Raw genomic sequence first — 23,222 nt, forward strand, 5'->3', positions numbered from 1 at the left:
TTGCCTCCTTGATGCCATCAGCCCCTGCAGTGTCACAATGGCTCCTTGGTTCCATGAGGAACACAATAGCTTGGCATAAGCATTGAGCAACAGCTGCTGAACACACCTGGCAACATCTGCTTGCATCAAAAGAGGGCTTCAAGCTGACAATGGCACCAGCAGCTTCCATCTGCAACAGAGACCCAGGAAAGGACAGGCTGTGCCGGTTTGGACAAATGTGGAGGAAAATATCCTCTGATAGAAGGCAGGTTACACCCAGCCCTCCCCCACCAGGTTTTTGGAAAAAAGAACTTTCCTGGGAAGAAAGTGAAAGAGATAAAAACTATTTTTTTAACAAACACACAGGAAAAGGATACCAATGCTAAATATTAAAAGCTCTCGCTGTGCAGAGAAAGCTGGGATAATTTGAGAGTCCTTCTGTGTTTCGGTGGGGTCTCCTGAAACATCCATAGACAGCGAGGCCCGTGCAAAGAAATAGGGAGCCATTCTTGAGAGAAGTTTCAGAGCTCTTTCTTCTCCAGCCACATGGGCGGGGCACTGCCAAAGAACTGAGCAATCACAGCACAACCAGGGCCCTCCTCGCACAAGGCAACACAAAATAAGCAGTGCTGAACAGGGTTAGGGCACATGTGAGCAGGGAGCAGGGAGACCCCGTGCCCAGGCCATGCCTCTACCCCAGGGTCCCCTCTCCCATGACCTCATGGCAGGGGGGAGGAACCCCAACACTTCCGTAGGTGTAGTCTCTCTCCTCCTCCTTGCAGCAGGCTCATGGGCCCACATTCAGGGCCCCCACCTCGGGAGAAAATTCTCCCAATGTGCTCTGATGTTGAAAGAGTCAAGAAGAGAAGAAGGGAAAAAAAACCCCCGAAGTCCCAGGAAAACAAAGTTCAACTCTCCATCTCCCCCCAGAGAAAAGGAGCTGAGAACTGGCTAAAAAGAAACAAAGTTGCTTCCCTCTGCTCTTGCTGCAAGCAGGATGCAGAGGAGTGTGTATGTGTGTCCTTGAACAAACGCTCTGAGAAGTTTGTCCGGTTTTTTTTCCTCTCCCCCCTCTCAGGCTCAGTTGAAAGGCACAGAAATGCACAAAGTTCACTTCTGGGCATAGAGCAGCAATAGGGGATACACACAATAAAGTCACCCCAAGACACAGGGACAGAGAATTCAGTGGAAAGACTCCGAGAATTCTGCTCCCAGAGATCATTCATTCCTGCTCACACTGACCCTTGTAGAAAGGGGACATCGTTCCAGGCAGCCTGTACTGAGCATGTGGCTCCTGAGTGGGGTTTGTTGTTTAGGAAACCTGCTCCGGCTTTTCCATTCTTTCCTTGCAAACAGGAAAACTTCTCCTGGGGCTGTGTGCAGGCAGAGCCCTGAGGAGAGCAGGTGGCACATGGTGCGCTGGGCTGGGACAGCCAGCTGCAGAGCTCAAGGGAAGAAGCCCAAAGTGTCACAATGGCTCCTTGCCTTCACATGCAACACCTGGGTCACAATGGTCTCCTTGATTCCATGAGGCCCCACTGTGTCACAATGGCTCCTTGGTTCCATCAGGTTCCGCAGTGTCACCATGGTCTCCTTTGATCCGCACTGTCATCATGGACAATTGGTTCCATGAGGCCCCGCAGTGTCACAATGGTCCCTTGCTTCCATAGGTTTGATGTTGTAACAATGGCCTCCTTGCTTCTATGAGCTAGCCTGCTTTTTGCAGAGGTGTCTTTGGTTCCCACAAGGCCCCGCTGTGTCTCAGTGCACCCTGGCTTCCATGTGGATGTGGAGTATCACAAAGGCTCCTTGGTTCCACCAGGTCCTGCTGTGTCACAATGGGTCCTGTGGTCCCTGAGGCCCTCCAAAACCATCGTGGAGGCTTGCTTCCATGAGGTTCCATTATGTGCCAGTGGTCATCTTGGTTCCAGGAGTTTCCTTAGTGCCACAAAGCTCTCCATGCTTCCATTAGGCCCTGCTTTGCCACAATGGTCCCCTTGTTTCCATGAGGCCCCGCTGTGTCACAATGGACATATGGTTCCGTGATGTTGCGTGGTGTCACCGTGCTCTTCTTGAATCCGCCGTGTAACCATGGACCATTGGTTCCATGCAGCCGTGTCACAATGGGCTCCTTGATTCCATGATTCCCCACGGTGTCACAATGGAGCCTTGTTTCTAGGAGGTTCTGTACTGTCACAATTGCCTCCTTGATGCCATCAGCCCCTGCAGTGTCACAATGGCTCCTTGGTTCCATGAGGAACACAATAGCTTGGCATAAGCATTGAGCAACAGCTGCTGAACACACCTGGCAACATCTGCTTGCATCAAAAGAGGGCTTCAAGCTGACAATGGCACCAGCAGCTTCCATCTGCAACAGAGACCCAGGAAAGGACAGGCTGTGCCGGTTTGGACAAATGTGGAGGAAAATATCCTCTGATAGAAGGCAGGTTACACCCAGCCCTCCCCCACCAGGTTTTTGGAAAAAAGAACTTTCCTGGGAAGAAAGTGAAAGAGATAAAAACTATTTTTTTAACAAACACACAGGAAAAGGATAACAATGCTAAATATTAAAAGCTCTCGCTGTGCAGAGAAAGCTGGGATAATTTGAGAGTCCTTCTGTGTTTCGGTGGGGTCTCCTGAAACATCCATAGACAGCGAGGCCCGTGCAAAGAAACAGGGAGCGATTCTTGAGAGAAGTTTCAGAGCTCTTTCTTCTCCAGCCACATGGGCGGGGCACTGCCAAAGAACTGAGCAATCACAGCACAACCAGGGCCCTCCTCGCACAGGGCAACACAAAATAAGCAGTGCTGAACAGGGTTAGGGCACATGTGAGCAGGGAGCAGGGAGACCCCGTGCCCAGGCCATGCCTCTACCCCAGGGTCCCCTCTCCCATGACCTCATGGCAGGGGGGAGGAACCCCAACACTTCCGGAGGTGCAGTCTCTCTCCTCCTCCTTGCAGCTGGCTCATGGGCCCACATTCAGGGCCCCCACCTCGGGAGAAAATTCTCCCAATGTGGTCTGATGTTGAAAGAGTCAAGAAGAGAAGAAGGGAAAAAAACCCCCAAAGTCCCAGGAAAACAAAGTTCAACTCTCCATCTCCCCCCAGAGAAAAGGAGCTGAAAACTGGCTAAAAAGAAACAAAGTTGCTTCCCTCTGCTCTTGCTGCAAGCAGGATGCAGAGGAGTGTGTATGTGTGTCCTTGAACAAACGCTCTGAGAAGTTTGTCCGGCTTTTTTCCTCTCCCCCCTCTCAGGCTCAGTTGAAAGGCACAGAAACGCACAAAGTTCACTTCTGGGCATAGAGCAGCAATAGGGGATACACACGATAAAGTCACCCCAAGACACAGGGACAGAGAATTCAGTGGAAAGACTCCAAGAATTCTGCTCCCAGAGATCATTCATTCCTGCTCACACTGACCCTTGTAGAAAGGGGACATCGTTCCAGGCAGCCTGTACTGAGCATGTGGCTCCTGAGTGGGGTTTGTTGTTTAGGAAACCTGCTCCGGCTTTTCCATTCTTTCCTTGCAAACAGGAAAACTTCTCCTGGGGCTGTGTGCAGGCAGAGCCCTGAGGAGAGCAGGTGGCACATGGTGCGCTGGGCTGGGACAGCCAGCTGCAGAGCTCAAGGGAAGAAGCCCAAAGTGTCACAATGGCTCCTTGCCTTCACATGCAACACCTGGGTCACAATGGTCTCCTTGATTCCATGAGGCCCCACTGTGTCACAATGGCTCCTTGGTTCCATCAGGTTCCGCAGTGTCACCATGGTCTCCTTTGATCCGCACTGTCATCATGGACAATTGGTTCCATGAGGCCCCGCAGTGTCACAATGGTCCCTTGCTTCCATAGCTTTTACGTTGTAACAATGGACTCCTTGCTTCTATGAGCTAGCCTGCTTTTTGCAGAGGTGTCTTTGGTTCCAACAAGGCCCCGCTGTGTCTCAGTGCACCCTGGCTTCCATGTGGATGTGGAGTATCACAAAGGCTCCTTGGTTCCACCAGGTCCTGCTGTGTCACAATGGGTCCTGTGGTCCCTGAGGCCCTCCAAAGTCATTGTGGAGGCTTGCTTCCATGAGGTTCCATTATGTGCCAGTGGTCATCTTGGTTCCAGGAGTTTCCTTAGTGTCACAATGCTCTCCATGCTTCCATTAGGCCCTGCTTTGCCACAATGGTCCCCTTGTTTCCATGAGGCCCCGCTGTGTCACAATGGACCTATGGTTCCATGATGTTGCGTGGTGTCACCGTGCTCTTCTTGAATCCGCCGTGTAACCATGGACCATTGGTTCCATGCGGCCTGGCTGTGTCACAATGTGCTCCTTGATTCCATGATTCCCCATGGTGTCACAATGGAGCCTTGTTTCTAGGAGGTTCTGTACTGTCACAATTGTCTCCTTGATGCCATCAGCCCCTGCAGTGTCACAATGGCTCCTTGGTTCCATGAGGAACACAATAGCTTGGCATAAGCATTGAGCAACAGCTGCTGAACACACCTGGCAACATCTGCTTGCATCAAAAGAGGGCTTCAAGCTGACAATGGCACCAGCAGCTTCCATCTGCAACAGAGAGCCAGGAAAGGACAGGCTGTGCCGGTTTGGACAAATGTGGAGGAAAATATCCTCTGATAGAAGGCAGGTTACACCCAGCCCTCCCCCACCAGGTTTGGGAAAAAAGAATTTTCCTGGGAAGAAAGTGAAAGAGATAAAACCTCTTTTTTTAACAAACACACAGGAAAAGGATAACAATGCTAAATATTAAAACCTCTCGCTGTGGAGAGAAACCTGGGATAATTTGAGAGTCCTTCCGTGTTTCGGTGGGGTCTCCTGAAACATCCATAGACAGCGAGGCCCGTGCAAAGAAACAGGGAGCGATTCTTGAGAGAAGTTTCAGAGCTCTTTCTTCTCCAGCCACATGGGCGGGGCACTGCCAAAGAACTGAGCAATCACGGCACAACCAGGGCCCTCCTCGCACAAGGCAACACAAAATAAGCAGTGCTGAACAGGATTAGGGCACATGTGAGCAGGGAAGAGGGAGACCCCGTGCCCAGGCCATGCCTCTACCCCAGGGTCCCCTCTCCCATAACCTCATGGCAGGGGGGAGGAACCCCAACACTTCCGTAGGTGTAGTCTCTCTCCTCCTCCTTGCAGCTGGCTCATGGGCCCACATTCAGGGCCCCCACCTCGGGAGAAAATTCTCCCAATGTGGTCTGACGTTGAAAGAGTCAAGAAGAGAAGAAGGGAAAAAAACCCCAAAGTCCCAGGAAAACAAAGTTCAACTCTCCATCTCCCCCCAGAGAAAAGGAGCTGAAAAGTGGCTAAAAAGAAATCAAGTTGCTTCCTCCGCTCTTGCTGCAAGCAGGATGCAGAGGAGTGTGTATATGTGTCCTTGAACAAACGCTCTGAGAAGTTTGTCCGGTTTTTTTCCTCTCCCCCCTCTCAGGCTCAGTTGAAAGGCACAGAAATGCACAAAGTTCACTTCTGGGCATAGAGCAGCGATAGGGGATACACACGATAAAGTCACCCCAAGACACAGGGACAGAGAATTCAGTGGAAAGACTCCGAGAATTCTGCTCCCAGAGATCATTCCTGCTCACACTGACCCTTGTAGCAAGGGGACATCGTTCCAGGCAGCCTGTACTGAGCATGTGGCTCCTGAGTGGGGTTTGTTGTTTAGGAAACCTGCTCCGGCTTTTCCATTCTTTCCTTCCAAACAGGAAAACTTCTCCTGGGGCTGTGTGCAGGCAGAGCCCTGAGGAGAGCAGGTGGCACATGGTGCGCTGGGCTGGGACAGCCAGCTGCAGAGCTCAAGGGAAGAAGCCCAAAGTGTCACAATGGCTCCTTGCCTTCACATGCAACACCTGGGTCACAATGGTCTCCTTGATTCCATGAGGCCCCACTGTGTCACAATGGCTCCTTGGTTCCATCAGGTTCCGCAGTGTCACCATGGTCTCCTTTGATCCGCATTGTCATCATGGACAATTGGTTCCATGAGGCCCTGCAGTGTCACAATGGTCTCTTGGTTCCATAGGTTTTATGTTGGGGAAGATGAAACAGGAAAGCCTTATAAATATGATTGCCTAACAAAAGATTTTGGGAATATGAAATCTGTGAGCGACATCGAAATGAAGGCCATCTTTGAGATATAGAGTCTTAGTTACTGAACAACTAGAAAACAATGGTATAGCCGGCTGAAGGTAATCCCCTCTTGATTGAACAATACCCTCTGCTTGCAGACAGGTCCAAGGGTCAGAGCAGACCCTACTAGCTCAGCAGAAGGGGTCCAAGGAGTAGTTTTTAGAAGTTAAAATGTAACACTCTATGGTAATGTAAGAACTCTTATAGGCTGTATGTAAATGCTATAGGATTTGTACCTTGTATTAGATTGGCTAGTGAGAATTAGAATATTCACTACAGAAGATGATTTATTGTATTGTAACAAGGACCTCGCGGCTCCTCTTAATTCAGCTCTCCTCTTAATTCGTCTCTCTTACCTCTTAGTTCTCTCTCTCTCTCAGTTTACCTCTCTTAGTAACTCTCTTAGCTCTTAGCTCTCTCGCTCACTCTCTCTCCCTCTCTTACACCTTGGGCCTGCTTGGAGCTGCAGCTGGCAGCTCTAAGCAGTGCCTCTGTACCCACGCCCTCTGCAATAAACTGCATGCTCCAAAGACCTGCTTATAGAGATCTCTCGTCGCCGTCCACCTCCGGCCGGGCCCGACCGAACCCACACCCTCATCACGATCAGTTTCGACAAACTGGCGCCCAAACGTGAGTGAAGGCCCGATTCAGCTTCTTCCACCAGTGGGAGACTTCTCCATGGACGGCAGCTAAATGACCAGTTATAGCCACCTGGAACGTGTCGTGAGCACGGCATACCGTTGCTGCGCAGCGTAAAAGCCGGAGCTCTATAACTCTGCCGAGGCAGCCCTCGAGCACGGGGAGCCGTTACTTCGTAGCAATTACCTGGAGCTCTCGGAGGGAGGAAATTGCCTGGCAGTCCTCGAGCACAGACGGCCACTGCTGCGCAGCGGTTACCTGGAGCTCTTTGAGGAAGTTTGCCGCGGTACCCCTCGAGCACGGACACGCTGCTAAGCAGTGCAGACCGGAGCTCTACGGAGGGACCCAGCCGCGCGCCCGAGCACAGACGGGTATTGCTCAGCACCGCCCGCGCTGGAGCTCTGAGTGGAGACACCTGCGAGGTCCCGAGCACGGAAAGCCGTTGCCAAGCGACGCCTGAAACCGGACCTCTGAGGAGGGACCCGACAGCAGCGTCCTGAGCGCCGTGTGGAGAGCCTGGCCAGCCCCCCACGACGGATCCCTCACTAAGGACCCTGCCCCCTGCGACATCTAGGTGAGTATCATACTGGTCAATAATGGGACAAACTCACTCTGCCCATGACAGACATCTCTATAAGCAACTTAAGTATTTACTAAGCTCCGGTCCAAGTCAATTACCTAAACAGGAGCTAAAAAACCTCTTAGAATGGACTCTGATTAATTTCCCAAATGCTGACCGTTCAGCCGTCTTTACAAGAGACTTCTGGGACACAGTTGGGGTTAAACTCTTTAATAATATCTCCCGCCGGGATATGGCTGCCGCGGAGCTGCTCCCAGCTTGCAGAGCGCTTGTGGAGCTGTTTGCTGCGAAGGCGCCGCCCGCAGCACTCACCTCGCCGGGTCCCGCTCCTGCTGCGAGCCCGCCCCTCACCGCCGCGAGCCTGCAACAGGGCACGGCCCCCGCCCCGCCGCCGGACCTCACGGCTCCGGTACCCGCGGTCCGGCTGTCTCGTGCCGCCCCGCCCCACCCCCCCGCGGTCCCTGCACCGGTCACCCCTGCTCCACCGGACCCCACCGCCCCCCCCACCGCCCCCGTCATCTCCACCCCCACGGTCCCGTTAGTCCCTGCTGTCCCGCCTCTCGCGGCTCCGGTAGCCGCGGTCCGACTGACTCGTGCCGCCCCGCCCCCCGCCCCCGCTGTCCCGGCAGCCGTCACCCCTGTCCCACCGGACCCTACGACCCCCTCCACCGCTCCCCCCATCCCCGCCCCCCCCATCCCGTTCCTCCCTGCTGCCCCGGCTCCCGCGGTCCCCGCCCTCGGCTCCAGCGTCTTCGCGGCCCCGTCCCTCGCTCCTCCCACCCCGTCCGCCAGCGCCTTCGCGGCCCCGCCCCCCGCCGATAGCCCCGCGGGGCCAGCGGCTGCTCCCCAGCCACCTACGGGTCCTACCGATCCCCCAGCCGCGCCTGTTATGGCTGTAGCCGCCATCATAGCCGGCCCCCCGCAAAGCCAGGCGGCGACCCTTCTTCCAGCCCCCCAGGTCCCCCTCGCCGCCACCGACACGGCGCCGGTGGTGGCCAACGTCCCGTCCGCGTCCGTGGGACACGGAGCGCCCCAGCCCCGCCAGCCACCTGGTGCCGGCGCTGCAGCGCCTACACAGATGGCTGCTGCCTCTCCCGTGCCTGCCGCTGCTCCAGCCCCGTCTCCCGGCACCGCCGCGCCGGCAGCCACACCAGCCCAGCCTGCAAACTCCCAGCGGCAGCACGCCGCGGTCCAGCCGCCGACTGGCCCACCGTTCGCCATGGCCCCACCGCAACATACTCCCGCCGCCTCCACGCCGGCCCTCCCGCCTCCCGCAGCCCCGGGATCATCTCCTGCCGACGGGACAGCCCTGCCACCTCCCGCTCTCCCCGACACACAGACAGCGGCCATCACAGTCCGCCACGTTGACCTGATGACGCAACCCAAGTATGCTCACACTTCTCCAACCACAGCACTGCTCACGGAACTAGCTCCGCCACCGCCCCCCACGGCTTTCACCTCGCCTTCAATAGAGCCACCCGCACCCCCTCGCCCGCTGCCGCGGAGCCAGTTCCCCGCGGCTCCCCCGCCTCCTCGCCCGCCACCGCGGAGATCGGCAGTGCCATCGCCGCCCCCGCCGGGGCCCTCCGGCACCGTGCAGCTGTATCCCTCGGCTACCGCCGCCCAGCTGTATCCCTCCGCGCAGCTCAGCCTCGCCTCACAGGCCGCAAACAGGGGGGGAACGGAGGGCAATGGTCCAGCTCCGGTGGCAGGGAAGACGGAGAGCCGCTCTGCCGGAGCTGATGCTTTAAATCTAACACCAGGAAACCCTGAAAAGCAGCCAGATTTGTTTGCAATGAGCCCCAGAGTCCCGCCAGCGAGCGGCTGGGATCTTGCAACCCATAAGGAGAAAACGAGTTCTGAGAGTTTGTTAGCGCTACTTTCTGAATCAAAAAATCCTCCAAAGTGCTCAGATTATTCTCAATTAACAGATTGGCATGAAATAAGACGCCAAAGCTGTAAAGATGAAAGTCTATTAGCTAAGCCTGTGATAGCTAGCCAACAGCCTGACAGTCCTAAAACGTGGGTTCCCATCCCCACTCACGAAATTAAAGAACTAAGAAGGGCTGTAAGAGATAGTGGTATTTGCTCACCGTATCTTAAACAACTGCTAAAAAGTACCCTAAAAAGAACACATCAAACCCTAAAACGCATTTTAGATCAACAGAAAGGGGGAGAAGCCCAGGATACACCTCAAAGGAGGTTGAACAAGGCTTTGTATGTGTACAATTTTTTGAATAGCTCTGCAGAAGAGCCTGATCCTCCCATTTATAGACATTTTTTGAACAACAAAAAAGCAAAACTGAAAGAGCGCCCCCCAGTTTTGATTAAAAATCTAGACTCAGGAAAAATAGAAGGACCATACAATCTTATAATGTGGGGGAAGGGGTTTGCGTGTGTTTCCACAGGTGAAGGAATCAAGTGGGTTCCAGCAAAAAACGTGAAGCCATACCTCGCATCAAAGCCTGCCGACGCCTCCACACCAGCCAGTGACCCTGCAAGTGGAAGCCAGGAAGCAAGCACCCAGACCTGAACTGTGCAGAATCACCAGAAGAAAGTGATCTGCCAAAAACAGCTCAAGAAAAGAATGGAGTTTTCTCATTTGCGCGCGTGCATGTTGCTTTTATTCTTTTGTTTTAGTTTTTGTAGTGAAGCTTTACCTGTGAATCAACCAAAGACAAATGTCTGGGTTGCTTTAGCCAAATCCGCAGGCTCCGATACCATCTGTCTATATGACACAAGCCCTGACAAACCTTTTTCAACCTGTTTAGTTGGAATACCTCTTCCAGAAGGTTTTGATAATATTACTCTTGATAAATATTGGCCATAAGACGATCATCATGTATCTCCAACTCCCAGCCATAGACACCAAACTTATATTGATAATTCTAAAATTGATAAATCTGACCTAGCTAACCAAATCACAACAGATGACCCGTCTTGGCTAGACAGTTTGTTTGATGATTGGAGCTTTGCACCTTGGCTAAGGGAACTCTGTAAAATAGGCTTGATTATTCTAGTAGTAATAATTATAGTATTAGTAGCAGTACCTTGTATACTTCAGTGTGTGCAAAAAATAACGAGTAGGACTGTATCTAATATCTTAGTTGTTCATCAGAACGGGGGAGATGTTGGGGAAGATGAAACAGGAAAGCCTTATAAATATGATTGCCTAACAAAAGATTTTGGGAATATGAAAACTGTGAGCGACATCGAAATGAAGGCCATCTTTGAGATATAGAGTCTTAGTTACTGAACAACTAGAAAACAATGGTATAGCCGGCTGAAGGTAATCCCCTCTTGATTGAACAATACCCTCTGCTTGCAGACAGGTCCAAGGGTCAGAGCAGACCCTACTAGCTCAGCAGAAGGGGTCCAAGGAGTAGTTTTTAGAAGTTAAAATGTAACACTCTATGGTAATGTAAGAACTCTTATAGGCTGTATGTAAATGCTATAGGATTTGTACCTTGTATTAGATTGGCTAGTGAGAATTAGAATATTCACTACAGAAGATGATTTATTGTATTGTAACAAGGACCTCGCGGCTCTTCTTAATTCAGCTCTCCTCTTAATTCCTCTCTCTTACCTCTTAGTTCTCTCTCTCTCTCAGTTTACCTCTCTTAGTAACTCTCTTAGCTCTTAGCTCTCTCGCTCACTCTCTCTCCCTCTCTTACACCTTGGGCCTGCTTGGAGCTGCAGCTGGCAGCTCTAAGCAGTGCCTCTGTACCCACGCCCTCTGCAATAAACTGCATGCTCCAAAGACCTGCTTATAGAGATCTCTCGTCGCCGTCCATCTCCGGCCGGGCCCGACCGAACCCACACCCTCATCACGATCAGTTTCGACAGTTTTATGTTGTAACAATGGACTCCTTGCTTCTATGAGCTAGCCTGCTTTTTGCAGAGGTGTCTTTGGTTCCAACAAGGCCCTGCTGTGTCTCAGTGCACCCTGGCTTCCATGTGGATCTGGAGTATCACAAAGGCTCCTTGGTTCCACCAGGTCCTGCTGTGTCACAATGGGTCCTGTGGTCCCTGAGGCCCTCCAAAGTCATCATGGAGGCTTGCTTCCATGAGGTTCCATTATGTGCCAGTGGTCATCTTGGTTCCAGGAGTTTCCTTAGGGTCACAATGCTCTCCATGCTTCCATGATTCCCCACAATGTCCCAATGCTCTCCAGGCTTCCATTAGGCCCTGCTTTGCCACAATGGTCCCCTTGTTTCCATGAGGCCCCGCTGTGTCACAATGGACGCATGGTTCCGTGATGTTGCGTGGTGTCACCGTGCTCTTCTTGAATCCGCAGTGTAACCATGGACCATTGGTTCCGTGCGGCCTGGCCGTGTCACAATGGGCTCCGTGATTCCATGATTCCCCACGGTGTCACAATGGAGCCTTGTTTCTAGGAGGTTCTGTACTGTCACAATTGTCTCCTTGATGCCACCAGCCCCTGCAGTGTCACAATGGCTCCTTGGTTCCATGAGGAACACAATAGCTTGGCATAAGCATTGAGCAACAGCTGCTGAACACACCTGGCAACATCTGCTTGCATCAAAAGAGGGCTTCAAGCTGACAATGGCACCAGCAGCTTCCATCTGCAACAGAGAGCCAGGAAAGGACAGGCTGTGCCGGTTTGGACAAATGTGGAGGAAAATATCCTCTGATAGAAGGCAGGTTACACCCAGCCCTCCCCCACCAGGTTTGGGAAAAAAGAATTTTCCTGGGAAGAAAGTGAAAGAGATAAAACCTCTTTTTTTAACAAACACACAGGAAAAGGATAACAATGCTAAATATTAAAACCTCTCGCTGTGGAGAGAAACCTGGGATAATTTGAGAGTCCTTCTGTGTTTCGGTGGGGTCTCCTGAAACATCCATAGACAGCGAGGCCCGTGCAAAGAAATAGGGAGCGATTCTTGAGAGAAGTTTCAGAGCTCTTTCTTCTCCAGCCACATGGGCGGGGCACTTCCAAAGAACTGAGCAATCACGGCACAAGCAGGGCCCTCCTGGCACAGGGCAACACAAAATAAGCAGTGCTGAACAGGATTAGGGCACGTGTGAGCAGGGAGCAGGGAGACCCCCCGTGCCCAGGCCATGCCTCTACCCCAGGGTCCCCTCTTCCCATGACCTCATGGCAGGGGGGAGGAACCCCAACACTTCCGTAGGTGTAGTCTCTCTCCTCCTCCTTGCAGCTGCCTCATGGGCCCACATTCAGGGCTCCCACCTGGGTAGAAAATTCTCCCAATGTGGTCTGATGTTGAAAGAGTCAAGAAGAGAAGAAGGGAAAAAAACCCCCGAAGTCCCAGGAAAACAAAGTTCAACTCTCCATCTCCCCCCAGAGAAAAGGAGCTGAAAACTGGCTAAAAAGAAACAAGGTTGTTTCCTCCACTCTTGCTGCAAGCAGGATGCAGAGGAGTGTGTATGTGTGTCCTTGAACAAACGCTCTGAGAAGTTTGTCCGGTTTTTTTTTTTTCTCTCTCCCCTCTCAGGCTCAGTTGAAAGGCACAGAAATGCACAAAGTTCACTTCTGGGCATAGAGCAGCAATAGGGGATACACATGATAAAGTCACCCCAAGACACAGGGACAGAGAATTCAGTGGAAAGACTCCGAGAATTCTGCTCCCAGAGATCATTCATTCCTGCTCACACTGACCCTTGTAGCAAGGGGACATCGTTCCAGGCAGCCTGTACTGAGCATGTGGCTCCTGAGTGGGGTTTGTTGTTTAGGAAACCTGCTCCGGCTTTTCCATTCTTTCCTTCCAAACAGGAAAACTTCTCCTGGGGCTGTGTGCAGGCAGAGCCCTGAGGAGAGCAGGTGGCACATGGTGCGCTGGGCTGGGACAGCCAGCTGCAGAGCTCAAGGGAAGAAGCCCAAAGTGTCACAATGGCTCCTTGCCTTCACATGCAACACCTGGGTCACAATGGTCTCCTTGATTCCATGAGGCCCCACTGTGTCACAATGGCTCCTTGGTTCCATCAGGTTCCGCAGTGTCACCATGGTCTCCTTTGATCCGCATTGTCATCATGGACAATTGGTTCCATGAGGCCCCGCAGTGTCACAATGGTCCCTTGCTTCCATAGGTTTGATGTTGTAACAATGGACTCCTTGCTTCTATGAGCTAGCCTGCTTTTTGCAGAGGTGTCTTTGGTTCCAACAAGGCCCCGCTGTGTCTCAGTGCACCCTGGCTTCCATGTGGATCTGGAGTATCACAAAGGCTCCTTGGTTCCACCAGGTCCTGCTGTGTCACAATGGGTCCTGTGGTCCCTGAGGCCTTCCAAAGTCATCGTGGAGGCTTGCTTCCATGAGGTTCCATTATGTGCCAGTGGTCATCTTGGTTCCAGGAGTTTCCTTAGTGTCACAATGCTCTCCATGCTTCCATTAGGCCCTGCTTTGCCACAATGGTCCCCTTGTTTCCATGAGGCCCCGCTGTGTCACAATGGACCTATGGTTCCATGATGTTGCGTGGTGTCACCGTGCTCTTCTTGAATCCGCAGTGTAACCATGGACCATTGGTTCCATGCGGCCTGGCTGTGTCACAATGGGCTCCTTGATTCCATGATTCCCCACGGTGTCACAATGGAGCCTTGTTTCTAGGAGGTTCTGTACTGTCACAATTGCCTCCTTGATGCCATCAGCCCCTGCAGTGTCACAATGGCTCCTTGGTTCCATGAGGAACACAATAGCTTGGCATAAGCATTGAGCAACAGCTGCTGAACACACCTGGCAACATCTGCTTGCATCAAAAGAGGGCTTCAAGCTGACAATGGCACCAGCAGCTTCCATCTGCAACAGAGACCCAGGAAAGGACAGGCTGTGCCGGTTTGGACAAATGTGGAGGAAAATATCCTCTGATAGAAGGCAGGTTACACCCAGCCCTCCCCCACCAGGTTTTTGGAAAAAAGAACTTTCCTGGGAAGAAAGTGAAAGAGATAAAAACTATTTTTTTAACAAACACACAGGAAAAGGATAACAATGCTAAATATTAAAAGCTCTCGCTGTGCAGAGAAAGCTGGGATAATTTGAGAGTCCTTCTGTGTTTCGGTGGGGTCTCCTGAAACATCCATAGACAGCGAGGCCCGTGCAAAGAAACAGGGAGCGATTCTTGAGAGAAGTTTCAGAGCTCTTTCTTCTCCAGCCACATGGGCGGGGCACTGCCAAAGAACTGAGCAATCACAGCACAACCAGGGCCCTCCTCGCACAGGGCAACACAAAATAAGCAGTGCTGAACAGGATTAGGGCACATGTGAGCAGGGAGCAGGGAGACCCCCGTGCCCAGGCCATGCCTCTACCCCAGGGTCCCCTCTCCCATGACCGCATGGCAGGAGGGAGGAACCCCAACACTTCCGTAGATGTAGTCTCTCTCCTCCTCCTTGCAGCTGGCTCATGGGCCCACATTCAGGGCCCCCACCTCGGGGGAAAATTCTCCCAATGTGCTCTGATGTTGAAAGAGTCAAGAAGAGAAGAAGGGAAAAAAAACCCCCGAAGTCCCAGGAAAACAAAGTTCAACTCTCCATCTCCCCCCAGAGAAAAGGAGCTGAAAACTGGCTAAAAAGAAACAAAGTTGCTTCCTCTGCTCTTGCTGCAAGCAGGATGCAGAGGAGTGTGTATGTGTGTCCTTGAACAAACGCTCTGAGAAGTTTGTCCGGTTTTTTTTCCTCTCCCCCCTCTCAGGCTCAGTTGAAAGGCACAGAAACGCACAAAGTTCACTTCTGGGCATAGAGCAGCAATAGGGGATACACACAATAAAGTCACCCCAAGACACAGGGACAGAGAATTCAGTGGAAAGACTCCAAGAATTCTGCTCCCAGAGATCATTCATTCCTGCTCACACTGACCCTTGTAGAAAGGGGACATCGTTCCAGGCAGCCTGTACTGAGCATGTGGCTCCTGAGTGGGGTTTGTTGTTTAGGAAACCTGCTCCGGCTTTTCCATTCTTTCCTTGCAAACAGGAAAACTTCTCCTGGGGCTGTGTGCAGGCAGAGCCCTGAGGAGAGCAGGTGGCACATGGTGCGCTGGGCTGGGACAGCCCGCTGCAGAGCTCAAGGGAAGAAGCCCAAAGTGTCACAATGGCTCCTTGCCTTCACATGCAACACCTGGGTCACAATGGTCTCCTTGATTCCATGAGGCCCCACTGTGTCACAATGGCTCCTTGGTTCCATCAGGTTCCGCAGTGTCACCATGGTCTCCTTTGATCCGCACTGTCATCATGGACAATTGGTTCCATGAGGCCCCGCAGTGTCACAATGGTCCCTTGGTTCCATAGCTTTTACGTTGTAACAATGGACTCCTTGCTTCTATGAGCTAGCCTGCTTTTTGCAGAGGTGTCTTTGGTTCCAACAAGGCCCCGCTGTGTCTCAGTGCACCCTGGCTTCCATGTGGATCTGGAGTATCACAAAGGCTCCTTGGTTCCACCAGGTCCTGCTGTGTCACAATGGGTCCTGTGGTCCCTGAGGCCCTCCAAAACCATCGTGGAGGCTTGCTTCCATGAGGTTCCATTATGTGCCAGTGGTCATCTTGGTTCCAGGAGTTTCCTTAGTGTCACAATGCTCTCCATGCTTCCATTAGGCCCTGCTTTGCCACAATGATCCCCTTGTTTCCATGAGGCCCCGCTGTGTCACAATGGACCTATGGTTCCATGATGTTGCGTGGTGTCACCGTGCTCTTCTTGAATCCGCCGTGTAACCATGGACCATTGGTTCCATGCGGCGTGTCACAATGGGCTCCTTGATTCCATGATTCCCCACGGTGTCACAATGGAGCCTTGTTTCTAGGAGGTTCTGTACTGTCACAATTGCCTCCTTGATGCCATCAGCCCCTGCAGTGTCACAATGGCTCCTTGGTTCCATGAGGAACACAATAGCTTGGCATAAGCATTGAGCAACAGCTGCTGAACACACCTGGCAACATCTGCTTGCATCAAAAGAGTGCTTCAAGCTGACAATGGCACCAGCAGCTTCCATCTGCAACAGAGACCCAGGAAAGGACAGGCTGTGCCGGTTTGGACAAATGTGGAGGAAAATATCCTCTGATAGAAGGCAGGTTACACCCAGCCCTCCCCCACCAGGTTTTTGGAAAAAAGAACTTTCCTGGGAAGAAAGTGAAAGAGATAAAAACTATTTTTTTAACAAACACACAGGAAAAGGATAACAATGCTAAATATTAAAAGCTCTCGCTGTGCAGAGAAAGCTGGGATAATTTGAGAGTCCTTCTGTGTTTCGGTGGGGTCTCCTGAAACATCCATAGACAGCGAGGCCCGTGCAAAGAAACAGGGAGCGATTCTTGAGAGAAGTTTCAGAGCTCTTTCTTCTCCAGCCACATGGGCGGGGCACTGCCAAAGAACTGAGCAATCACGGCACAACCAGGGCCCTCCTCGCACAAGGCAACACAAAATAAGCAGTGCTGAACAGGATTAGGGCACATGTGAGCAGGGAGCAGGGAGACCCCCGTGCCCAGGCCATGCCTCTACCCCAGGGTCCCCTCTCCCATGACCGCATGGCAGGAGGGAGGAACCCCAACACTTCCGTAGGTGTAGTCTCTCTCCTCCTCCTTGCAGCTGGCTCATGGGCCCACATTCAGGGCCCCCACCTCGGGAGAAAATTCTCCCAATGTGCTCTGATGTTGAAAGAGTCAAGAAGAGAAGAAGGGAAAAAAAACCCCCGAAGTCCCAGGAAAACAAAGTTCAACTCTCCATCTCCCCCCAGAGAAAAGGAGCTGAAAACTGGCTAAAAAGAAACCAAGTTGCTTCCTCTGCTCTTGCTGCAAGCAGGATGCAGAGGAGTGTGTATGTGTGTCCTTGAACAAACGCTCTGAGAAGTTTGTCCGGTTTTTTTTCCTCTCCCCCCTCTCAGGCTCAGTTGAAAGGCACAGAAATGCACAAAGTTCACTTCTGGGCATAGAGCAGCAATAGGGGATACACATGATAAAGTCACCCCAAGACACAGGGACAGAGAATTCAGTGGAAAGACTCCGAGAATTCTGCTCCCAGAGATCATTCATTCCTGCTCACACTGACCCTTGTAGAAAGGGGACATCGTTCCAGGCAGCCTGTACTGAGCATGTGGCTCCTGAGTGGGGTTTGTTGTTTAGGAAACCTGCTCCGGCTTTTCCATTCTTTCCTTGCAAACAGGAAAACTTCTCCTGGGGCTGTGTGCAGGCAGAGCCCTGAGGAGAGCAGGTGGCACATGGTGCGCTGGGCTGGGACAGCCAGCTGCAGAGCTCAAGGGAAGAAGCCCAAAGTGTCACAATGGCTCCTTGCCTTCACATGCAACACCTGGGTCACAATGGTCTCCTTGATTCCATGAGGCCCCACTGTGTCACAATGGCTCCTTGGTTCCATCAGGTTCCGCAGTGTCACCATGGTCTCCTTTGATCCGCACTGTCATCATGGACAATTGGTTCCATGAGGCCCCGCAGTGTCACAATGGTCCCTTGCTTCCATAGCTTTTACGTTGTAACAAGGGACTCCTTGCTTCTATGAGCTAGCCTGCTTTTTGCAGAGGTGTCTTTGGTTCCAACAAGGCCCCGCTGTGTCTCAGTGCACCCTGGCTTCCATGTGGATCTGGAGTATCACAAAGGCTCCTTGGTTCCACCAGGTCCTGCTGTGTCACAATGGGTCCTGTGGTCCCTGAGGCCCTCCAAAGTCATTGTGGAGGCTTGCTTCCATGAGGTTCCATTATGTGCCAGTGGTCATCTTGGTTCCAGGAGTTTCCTTAGTGTCACAAAGCTCTCCATGCTTCCATTAGGCCCTGCTTTGCCACAATGGTCCCCTTGTTTCCATGAGGCCCCGCTGTGTCACAATGGACCTATGGTTCCATGATGTTGCGTGGTGTCACCGTGCTCTTCTTGAATCCGCCGTGTAACCATGGACCATTGGTTCCATGCGGCCTGGCCGTGTCACAATGGGCTCCTTGATTCCATGATTCCCCACGGTGTCACAATGGAGCCTTGTTTCTAGGAGGTTCTGTACTGTCACAATTGCCTCCTTGATGCCATCAGCCCCTGCAGTGTCACAATGGCTCCTTGGTTCCATGAGGAACACAATAGCTTGGCATAAGCATTGAGCAACAGCTGCTGAACACACCTGGCAACATCTGCTTGCATCAAAAGAGGGCTTCAAGCTGACAATGGCACCAGCAGCTTCCATCTGCAACAGAGACCCAGGAAAGGACAGGCTGTGCCGGTTTGGACAAATTTGGAGGAAAATATCCTCTGATAGAAGGCAGGTTACACCCAGCCCTCCCCCACCAGGTTTTTGGAAAAAAGAACTTTCCTGGGAAGAAAGTGAAAGAGATAAAAACTATTTTTTTAACAAACACACAGGAAAAGGATAACAATGCTAAATATTAAAAGCTCTCGCTGTGCAGAGAAAGCTGGGATAATTTGAGAGTCCTTCCGTGTTTCGGTGGGGTCTCCTGAAACATCCATAGACAGCGAGGCCCGTGCAAAGAAACAGGGAGCGATTCTTGAGAGAAGTTTCAGAGCTCTTTCTTCTCCAGCCACATGGGCGGGGCACTGCCAAAGAACTGAGCAATCACGGCACAACCAGGGCCCTCCTCGCACAAGGCAACACAAAATAAGCAGTGCTGAACAGGGTTAGGGCACATGTGAGCAGGGAGCAGGGAGACCCCGTGCCCAGGCCATGCCTCTACCCCAGGGTCCCCTCTCCCATGACCTCATGGCAGGGGGGAGGAACCCCAACACTTCCGTAGGTGTAGTCTCTCTCCTCCTCCTTGCAGCTGGCTCATGGGCCCACATTCAGGGCCCCCACCTCGGGAGAAAATTCTCCCAATGTGCTCTGATGTTGAAAGAGTCAAGAAGAGAAGAAGGGAAAAAAAACCCCCGAAGTCCCAGGAAAACAAAGTTCAACTCTCCATCTCCCCCCAGAGAAAAGGAGCTGAAAACTGGCTAAAAAGAAACCAAGTTGCTTCCCTCTGCTCTTGCTGCAAGCAGGATGCAGAGGAGTGTGTATGTGTGTCCTTGAACAAACGCTCTGAGAAGTTTGTCCGGTTTTTTTCCTCTCCCCCCTCTCAGGCTCAGTTGAAAGGCACAGAAATGCACAAAGTTCACTTCTGGGCATAGAGCAGCAATAGGGGATACACACAATAAAGTCACCCCAAGACACAGGGACAGAGAATTCAGTGGAAAGACTCCGAGAATTCTGCTCCCAGAGATCATTCATTCCTGCTCACACTGACCCTTGTAGAAAGGGGACATCGTTCCAGGCAGCCTGTACTGAGCATGTGGCTCCTGAGTGGGGTTTGTTGTTTAGGAAACCTGCTCCGGCTTTTCCATTCTTTCCTTGCAAACAGGAAAACTTCTCCTGGGGCTGTGTGCAGGCAGAGCCCTGAGGAGAGCAGGTGGCACATGGTGCGCTGGGCTGGGACAGCCAGCTGCAGAGCTCAAGGGAAGAAGCCCAAAGTGTCACAATGGCTCCTTGCCTTCACATGCAACACCTGGGTCACAATGGTCTCCTTGATTCCATGAGGCCCCACTGTGTCACAATGGCTCCTTGGTTCCATCAGGTTCCGCAGTGTCACCATGGTCTCCTTTGATCCGCACTGTCATCATGGACAATTGGTTCCATGAGGCCCCGCAGTGTCACAATGGTCCCTTGCTTCCATAGGTTTGATGTTGTAACAATGGACTCCTTGCTTCTATGAGCTAGCCTGCTTTTTGCAGAGGTGTCTTTGGTTCCAACAAGGCCCCGCTGTGTCTCAGTGCACCCTGGCTTCCATGTGGATCTGGAGTATCACAAAGGCTCCTTGGTTCCACCAGGTCCTGCTGTGTCACAATGGGTCCTGTGGTCCCTGAGGCCCTCCAAAGTCATTGTGGAGGCTTGCTTCCATGAGGTTCCATTATGTGCCAGTGGTCATCTTGGTTCCAGGAGTTTCCTTAGTGTCACAAAGCTCTCCATGCTTCCATTAGGCCCTGCTTTGCCACAATGGTCCCCTTGTTTCCATGAGGCCCCGCTGTGTCACAATGGACCTATGGTTCCATGATGTTGCGTGGTGTCACCGTGCTCTTCTTGAATCCGCCGTGTAACCATGGACCATTGGTTCCATGCAGCCGTGTCACAATGGGCTCCTTGATTCCATGATTCCCCACGGTGTCACAATGGAGCCTTGTTTCTAGGAGGTTCTGTACTGTCACAATTGCCTCCTTGATGCCATCAGCCCCTGCAGTGTCACAATGGCTCCTTGGTTCCATGAGAAACACAATAGCTTGGCATAAGCATTGAGCAACAGCTGCTGAACACACCTGGCAACATCTGCTTGCATCAAAAGAGTGCTTCAAGCTGACAATGGCACCAGCAGCTTCCATCTGCAACAGAGACCCAGGAAAGGACAGGCTGTGCCGGTTTGGACAAATGTGGAGGAAAATATCCTCTGATAGAAGGCAGGTTACACCCAGCCCTCCCCCACCAGGTTTTTGGAAAAAAGAACTTTCCTGGGAAGAAAGTGAAAGAGATAAAAACTATTTTTTTAACAAACACACAGGAAAAGGATAGCAATGCTAAATATTAAAAGCTCTCGCTGTGCAGAGAAAGCTGGGATAATTTGAGAGTCCTTCCGTGTTTCGGTGGGGTCTCCTGAAACATCCATAGACAGCGAGGCCCGTGCAAAGAAATAGGGAGCGATTCTTGAGAGAAGTTTCAGAGCTCTTTCTTCTCCAGCCACATGGGCGGGGCACTGCCAAAGAACTGAGCAATCACAGCACAACCAGGGCCCTCCTCGCACAGGGCAACACAAAATAAGCAGTGCTGAACAGGATTAGGGCACATGTGAGCAGGGAGCAGGGAGACCCCCGTGCCCAGGCCATGCCTCTACCCCAGGGTCCCCTCTCCCATGACCTCATGGCAGGGGGGAGGAACCCCAACACTTCCGTAGGTGTAGTCTCTCTCCTCCTCCTTGCAGCTGGCTCATGGGCCCACATTCAGGGCCCCCACCTCGGGAGAAAATTCTCCCAATGTGCTCTGATGTTGAAAAAGTCAAGAAGAGAAGAAGGGAAAAAAACCCCCCGAAGTCCCAGGAAAACAAAGTTCAACTCTCCATCTCCCCCCAGAGAAAAGGAGCTGAAAACTGGCTAAAAAGAAACCAAGTTGCTTCCTCTGCTCTTGCTGCAAGCAGGATGCAGAGGAGTGTGTATGTGTGTCCTTGAACAAACGCTCTGAGAAGTTTGTCCGGTTTTTTTTCCTCTCCCCCCTCTCAGGCTCAGTTGAAAGGCACAGAAATGCACAAAGTTCACTTCTGGGCATAGAGCAGCAATAGGGGATACACACAATAAAGTCACCCCAAGACACAGGGACAGAGAATTCAGTGGAAAGACTCCGAGAATTCTGCTCCCAGAGATCATTCATTCCTGCTCACACTGACCCTTGTAGAAAGGGGACATCGTTCCAGGCAGCCCGTACTGAGCATGTGGCTCCTGAGTGGGGTTTGTTGTTTAGGAAACCTGCTCCGGCTTTTCCATTCTTTCCTTGCAAACAGGAAAACTTCTCCTGGGGCTGTGTGCAGGCAGAGCCCTGAGGAGAGCAGGTGGCACATGGTGCGCTGGGCTGGGACAGCCCGCTGCAGAGCTCAAGGGAAGAAGCCCAAAGTGTCACAATGGCTCCTTGCCTTCACATGCAACACCTGGGTCACAATGGTCTCCTTGATTCCATGAGGCCCCACTGTGTCACAATGGCTCCTTGGTTCCATCAGGTTCCGCAGTGTCACCATGGTCTCCTTTGATCCGCACTGTCATCATGGACAATTGGTTCCATGAGGCCCCGCAGTGTCACAATGGTCCCTTGCTTCCATAGCTTTGATGTTGTAACAATGGACTCCTTGCTTCTATGAGCTAGCCTGCTTTTTGCAGAGGTGTCTTTGGTTCCAACAAGGCCCCGCTGTGTCTCAGTGCACCCTGGCATCCATGCGGATCTGGAGTATCACAAAGGCTCCTTGGTTCCACCAGGTCCTGCTGTGTCACAATGGGTCCTGTGGTCCCTGAGGCCCTCCAAAACCATCGTGGAGGCTTGCTTCCATGAGGTTCCATTATGTGCCAGTGGTCATCTTGGTTCCAGGAGTTTCCTTAGTGTCACAATGCCCTCCATGCTTCCATTAGGCCCTGCTTTGCCACAATGGTCCCCTTGTTTCCATGAGGCCCCGCTGTGTCACAATGGACCTATGGTTCCGTGATGTTGCGTGGTGTCACCGTGCTCTTCTTGAATCCGCCGTGTAACCATGGACCATTGGTTCCATGCGGCCTGGCCGTGTCACAATGGGCTCCTTGATTCCATGATTCCCCACGGTGTCACAATGGAGCCTTGTTTCTAGGAGGTTCTGTACTGTCACAATTGTCTCCTTGATGCCATCAGCCCCTGCAGTGTCACAATGGCTCCTTGGTTCCATGAGGAACACAATAGCTTGGCATAAGCATTGAGCAACAGCTGCTGAACACACCTGGCAACATCTGCTTGCATCAAAAGAGGGCTTCAAGCTGACAATGGCACCAGCAGCTTCCATCTGCAACAGAGACCCAGGAAAGGACAGGCTGTGCCGGTTTGGACAAATGTGGAGGAAAATATCCTCTGATAGAAGGCAGGTTACACCCAGCCCTCCCCCACCAGGTTTTTGGAAAAAAGAACTTTCCTGGAAAGAAAGTGAAAGAGATAAAAACTATTTTTTTAACAAACACACAGGAAAAGGATAACAATGCTAAATATTAAAAGCTCTCGCTGTGCAGAGAAAGCTGGGATAATTTGAGAGTCCTTCTGTGTTTCGGTGGGGTCTCCTGAAACATCCATAGACAGCGAGGCCCGTGCAAAGAAACAGGGAGCGATTCTTGAGAGAAGTTTCAGAGCTCTTTCTTCTCCAGCCACATGGGCGGGGCACTGCCAAAGAACTGAGCAATCACAGCACAACCAGGGC

This window comes from Aphelocoma coerulescens, chromosome 25, assembly GCF_041296385.1.
Source record: "Aphelocoma coerulescens isolate FSJ_1873_10779 chromosome 25, UR_Acoe_1.0, whole genome shotgun sequence".
Taxonomy (NCBI): domain Eukaryota; kingdom Metazoa; phylum Chordata; class Aves; order Passeriformes; family Corvidae; genus Aphelocoma; species Aphelocoma coerulescens.